Raw genomic sequence first — 5934 nt, 5'->3', positions numbered from 1 at the left:
ATCCGCAGTGTTCCTCACTGCTGCCTGTGTGTTCTGCACCCCCTGTGGCCAACATGAGTATCTAACCGACAAACAAAGATGTTGCCCTATGTGTAAGGCTGGTGAGAGTGGTTTTGGCACATGGATGTTAAGCTGCTGAAAACTGAAAACACTTATATGGAACAGGATTTGTTAAGTTTTTTTTTTTTAAACTTTTGTTAATATCTAATGTTGAATTAATATTTTGTGATTCTGTTCTATCCAAAGGATTTTATGCTTTTAGGCATTGTACAAATTTAAGAATGACAATTTGTAAGCCATGTCCCCTTCAAAGTTTTACTGATGGACTTAACGGACGACTGCAATTCAAGTCTTGCACAGTTTGTGACTCAAGTATGTAAACTCCAGACAACTAAATTGTCATTAATTGTTGTTTATTTAGTATTATTTGTCATTATTAATAGAATCATTATTATTAGTAGTAAATAAGTACTGGTTGATTTTTTATACTTCCAACCACCATAAATCCATATTTTAAAATGCCTTAGGCAGAAAATACTGTACATAATTTAACAGTGAATTTACAGCCAAATGCACTTAATTCAAACTCACACACCTGCAGATACAAGGTGCAGACTTTTGATGAGTCAGTGGAGAATGTGTAGCCTAGGATAATATGATCTGCACAATAGATAGACTTATATATAAACAATGTTAAGAATATTGTAGTCAAAACGTATAACCCAGATTCAAACTCTTGTACAGGTGACTGTATTATGCTACACATCGCAAGCTGTCATCAGCCTAAACGTGATGCAGAGCTGATGGTGTAAATGAGTGCATATAGTGTAAATAACAATAGAGTGCACAACTGTTCCATCAACACATTTAAATTACATATTTAAAAGTTAATTCAATGAAGTTGTTAATTCACAAGGTAGGGACAATAAGCAATATCACACAAGTAGGAGTGGGGTTGGGAAAGGATATCGCCACAGCTGTAATTTGGCCGTAGGTACAAGACCGAAGGCAATTACAACCGTGGCGATACCCTTTACTAACCTCATGACAGGAGGGTCATATTGCTTTTATGCAACAGTTTCATTACCGACTAATTTACTGTAGTTTTCAGATACAAAATTGTTTTTTCTATTGTTTATTTAGATTTGTGTTCGTTCATCCTCCGCCCACACAATTAGTTCTAATATTTAGGCTTTTCGTTTACCCTTGCCAAGCTACATGACACCACTCAAGACATACGTTGCTTGAAAGTGAACTAAAAAAAAAAAAAATGATCCAACATACATCTGAGCTCTAACTCTATCTGACAGCCAGTAGTTCAAGGTATTAAAAGTAAGTTCATTTTTGTTGGTAATTTTATATTTTGCAGTAAAACGCCTTACTTAGCGGGAAACAATCCCTATTAAATCTAATAAAACCCAGGTTTTGTGAGACCAAATACATGAATGATGCTCATTAACAGATGATTCATATCTGATAGTCCATCATTAAGTATTTGTTATTTTTTCTCACTCCAAGGTGACATTATTGGAAACTAACTAAAGTACGACGGTTTTGGGAAACTGTTGTAACTTAGATGTTGGTTAGTTGAACGATGCATTGTACCATGTTACCATGTTAGTAAAAAGCTAACCGTAGTTGTACAGGAAATGCAAAAGTGACTCGCCTGCATGGGTACCCATAACCTCACAAGTCACAACCTATATTATCATTATTAACCTATACTAAAATTATATTTGTTGTTGTTGTTTGTATCTAACAGAGATGGGCTTAAAGATCAAGAGGGCATGCAGCCCAACATCAGACACACTCTGTGAGCCTCTGGAATATCACTGGTGTACTGACCCAATCAATGATGGCTGCCTAAGAGCTAAGGCACACTCTAAATGCCTACCAGGACAGCAAATCGCTAGGAACGGTGTGTGAAAAGATAATTTATTGATCCATAGCACTCTGCTGAAAAGTGTCTGCATAAATAACAATTCACAACTCTTAATACACACAGGAACAGCATCTTCAGATGTGCATTGTGGGATGTTGCGCTGCAGCCATGGCCGTTGCCTTTTACAAAAACAGTAGGCCTAATTTTGCTATATGTTAATGTTTATGTCTGTTTATATTTTCACTTTTGGGGATTAGTCAAGTACTTCACGTTTATATTATCAATGTATATTACACATATAATATTGTTTTATCTTTTTGTATTTTTCAGGCCCGTGGAAGACACACAATTAAACCCAAGATTTAGAACAATGCAACTTTTTTCTTGCATTTGGTTTGTAACTTATTTTCATACCATGTTTCTTTTATGCAGCCCTAATACAGAGAGGCGTATCTTCTGGTTCATGGGCCTGGTCATATCTTTTTTTATATCCTTATTTTTTGAACAATTATGGATACTTGGTATGGTATGTTTTGTCATCTCACTTGTATTTGTCAGAGTTTTGTCTTGGTTACATATTCTTCAATTCCAATTCAGATGGGTGATGTTAGGGATGCATTTGCTTATGTTGGATTTGTTAGTACAAATTTATTTTTAGCATCATTGGCTCTATCCTCAGTTAGCTGTAACTTTGTAAAAAAGCATGTGCTATAGTCTTCATGTCAGATTTTGGTCTAAAGGGTCTTACAGTATATTTGTTGAAAATAATGTGTAACATTTGTTGAAAATAATAGTTCCACAAAAAGTAAAAAAAGTGCCATTAAGAAAGCCCGGAAAACTATAGCGACTTTCCAATCCTCCACCAATTTACTGCTGCACCATGCTATGCCGCCTCAAAAATTTGAGACTTGACGTGAGATTCGAGCGATCCTCACGTTCAAATTGATAAATGCCATGCTTTAGGTGGAAATGTTTGTATGCCTGTCCTACGCCTGTTTTATGTTTTATGTACATTCATTTAAAAAATGAGGGCCAATGAGTGTATCACAGACATCAAAGACAGGAAGTCCTAAAGTTTTCTACAGTTAAATGACAGCAAAGGCAGAAGTAATTTGGTTTGGCCCTCCCCTGTAGTGTAAAGCTTGAAGGACACCCTTGGCTCCCCCACCTCCTATTCACACAACCAGCATATCGTCGTAAAGAAACATTTCTCTGCATCACACTCTTTGTTGGGAACAGCAAGCTATGATCATATTATGGATTCCAATAGAAAAAGACAGCTACTCTTAACTTCAATCTTTGAATTAACACAATGTAGCCTCATGTCACCTCCCGGGCTCCGTAGAATTTAAGCAGTTATATGACTAATAAATATTTTATTTATTAGACTTTCCACGTTTCATTTTTTCAGCCCTCATTTTTCTATAATATTAAAGAAGAAATCTGACGAGTTTTCACATAGATCTCTGTTTCTCGAGGTCACGAGTACTGTCGGTATGTGAAGCACTTTGGTCTTAAACGTGCTATATAAATTAAAAACTTACTTACTTATACTCCTTTGTATTTGTGACCAGAAGTAACCTGTGCTTGCATATGTGCAGATGTCATGTAGCCATGAGCGTAGGTTTAGATGGGGACCATGGTGACTAGAAATGGGCTTACCGAACATGGGTCCCAACTGGGTGACATTCTCAAAGGAAAATTTAAATTGCATTGTCCGATGATCTATAAAGCATAAAACATGTTATGCCAACACTGAAAAAAGGCCAAAGTCTGGGCTGACCCATTTATCATGATATTATTTGCATGCTATTATTTTATCCAACAGAACCATGTAAGATCAACGTGAAGCGTGTACTGAACCCGGAAAGCAAATGAACACATGGAATGCCTGAGTGTCACCATTTCATTGAGTACCCATGAGCCTTTGCAAGAACACTACATAGAGATAATCACACAGCTATCAATGCTGCCAAAGGTTTTCACATGGGTTTTCTTAAAGAGAGTAAGGCTTAGAAATCAGTAGAATTTGAAGTTGTATGTTATTTTATGCTTAAGATGGACCATACTTTGTCCCCACCATGAGCGTGTTAAGTATTGAGTATGCACAAAGTATCAGTGGTTCAAAATTAAGTGTTTCTTTCCACAATGAATGTTTCTGAATACTGTGAGTGACAACATATTCAGAAATGTTCATGTCAAGACTTCATCTTGACATCTTTAATCTTAAAGATTTCTTAAGATTTTTAATATGTTAAAATACCAAGTAAATCCACCTGGCCAGATTACTGTAGGCCCTAAATGGGAGAAACCTGGGTTACTCATGTGGGCCCTACATGATATCCATGAAAGTGCCCATCATCAGACCACCTATAGGCAGATTAATGTAGGCCCCAGATGGGTTAAACCTGAGTTACTCATGTGGTCTCTACTAGCCTGGCTTTCACCAGACCAAACTCAATCTTTTAAGATTGAGCATTGCTCTGGGGAGTCCGTTATGTATTTTCTACTGCACAAGAGGTGTGATCAACGGGCATAGTTCAAATGACTCTTTTTTTCTTTTCGATGCCCAAATTTCTGTCAATGATTCCCGGGACACTGAAAGACCGGGGTACATCTAAACTTGGTGGGCATGTAACCCCACATGGATAGCATGGAACCATCGTTTTCGTTTTGATCTGTAGCCCCCCAGCTGGACTGGACCCCCGAAAGGAGGGTAGGGGCAGACACAGTTTTTCTGTGAATATCTCGAAAACCGTAGGGTTTAGGAGGACCATTTTTTTTTTGTATGTTGATCTCAAGGGGCCATGTTAACCCATTCCATAAACACTCATTTCATGTATAGCGCCACCTAGTTAAACACAAAAAAGTAAAAATGAGGTGTTGTAATTGAAGGTATCTGTGACCTAACATAGTCAAAACTGCACGAAACTGGAAGTGTAGGATCATCATGACACCCTCTGTATGCACGCCAAGTTTTGTGGAATTCCGTTCATGGGGGGCCACACAATAAATTAATTTATGTTACTATACACCAACTGGCCTGTAGATGGCCGGAGACAGTTTTCTGTGAATATCTCGAGAACCGTAGGGCCTAGGAGGTCCACCTTTTTTATGTATGTTGGTCTTAAGGGGGCATGTCAACCCATTCCATTACCACTTATTTCATGTATAGTGCCACCTAGTTAAAAATTCAAAAGCAAAAAATTAGGTGTTTTCATCACAATATCTCTGGCTGACAAGGTCAAAACTGCACGAAATTGAAAGTGTAGGATCATTATGACACTCACGAATGCATGCCAAGTTTTGTGGACTTTCGTTCATGGGGGGCCATACAATAAATTAATTTATGTGAACCCAATCATGTGACATGTATCACCCAATCATGTGTCAGGTGTCCGCTTACAGTAATTTCGGGCGGTCCGCGCAACACTGGTGTGTGTGTGTGTGCATCCGTGCATGTAGGTGTGTTTATTTCATGCACGTGTGTGCATGAGTGCATGTGTGTACGTACGTGTGTGCGTGTGTGTCCGTGCCTGTGTGTGTGCATGTGTATGTGCCTGTGTGTGTGCATGTGCGTGCGTGTGCATGCATGTGTACTGTGTGTGTGTGTTTGAGTGTGTGTGTGTGTGTGTGTGTGTGTGCGTGCATGTGTGTAGATATGGCCACCATAAACGGAATTCCACGAAACTTGGCATGCATTCAGAGGGTGTGATAATGATCCTACATTCGGATCAAAGCGAAAAATAATGGTTCTGTGTCATCCTTGTGAGACTACATGCCCACCAAGTTTCATGCAGCCAAGTCATGCAGCCCAGAAGTAAATGAAAAAAAAAACTCTGACTAATTATGACCGTCGATTCGCTAGCGTGGCCGTTATAATAAGGTAAATTGCTTTCATTTCAGGTTTGCTTTTTGGAGTTTGCTTACCTGTATCACAAACTGTGCAGGGCCTGCACTGAAAAAGTTCACTGGGTGAAAGTTGACGCTGGACAAGGCTCACATATGAGTCAGTTCTGAACAGTGACTGACACATGGAACCCTGCGTTGGA

At 38.6% G+C, this 5934-nt stretch overlaps 1 long non-coding RNA gene across 1 annotated transcript; it reads left to right on the top strand.

The window, feature by feature from the left end:
• Positions 1-253: 253 nt before the first annotated feature.
• Positions 254-3285, top strand: LOC125309743. Its single transcript, XR_007196181.1, has 4 exons — positions 254-372; positions 1763-1918; positions 2006-2075; positions 2213-3285. It is a non-coding gene; the product is annotated as an uncharacterized LOC125309743 (long non-coding RNA).
• The last annotated feature ends 2649 nt before the right edge of the window (positions 3286-5934 follow it).

This window comes from Alosa alosa, chromosome 16 (genome assembly GCF_017589495.1).
Source record: "Alosa alosa isolate M-15738 ecotype Scorff River chromosome 16, AALO_Geno_1.1, whole genome shotgun sequence".
Lineage (NCBI taxonomy): Eukaryota > Metazoa > Chordata > Actinopteri > Clupeiformes > Clupeidae > Alosa > Alosa alosa.
The sequence above is the reverse complement of the archived record's forward strand: the minus strand, read 5'-3'. Positions and strand labels throughout refer to the sequence as shown.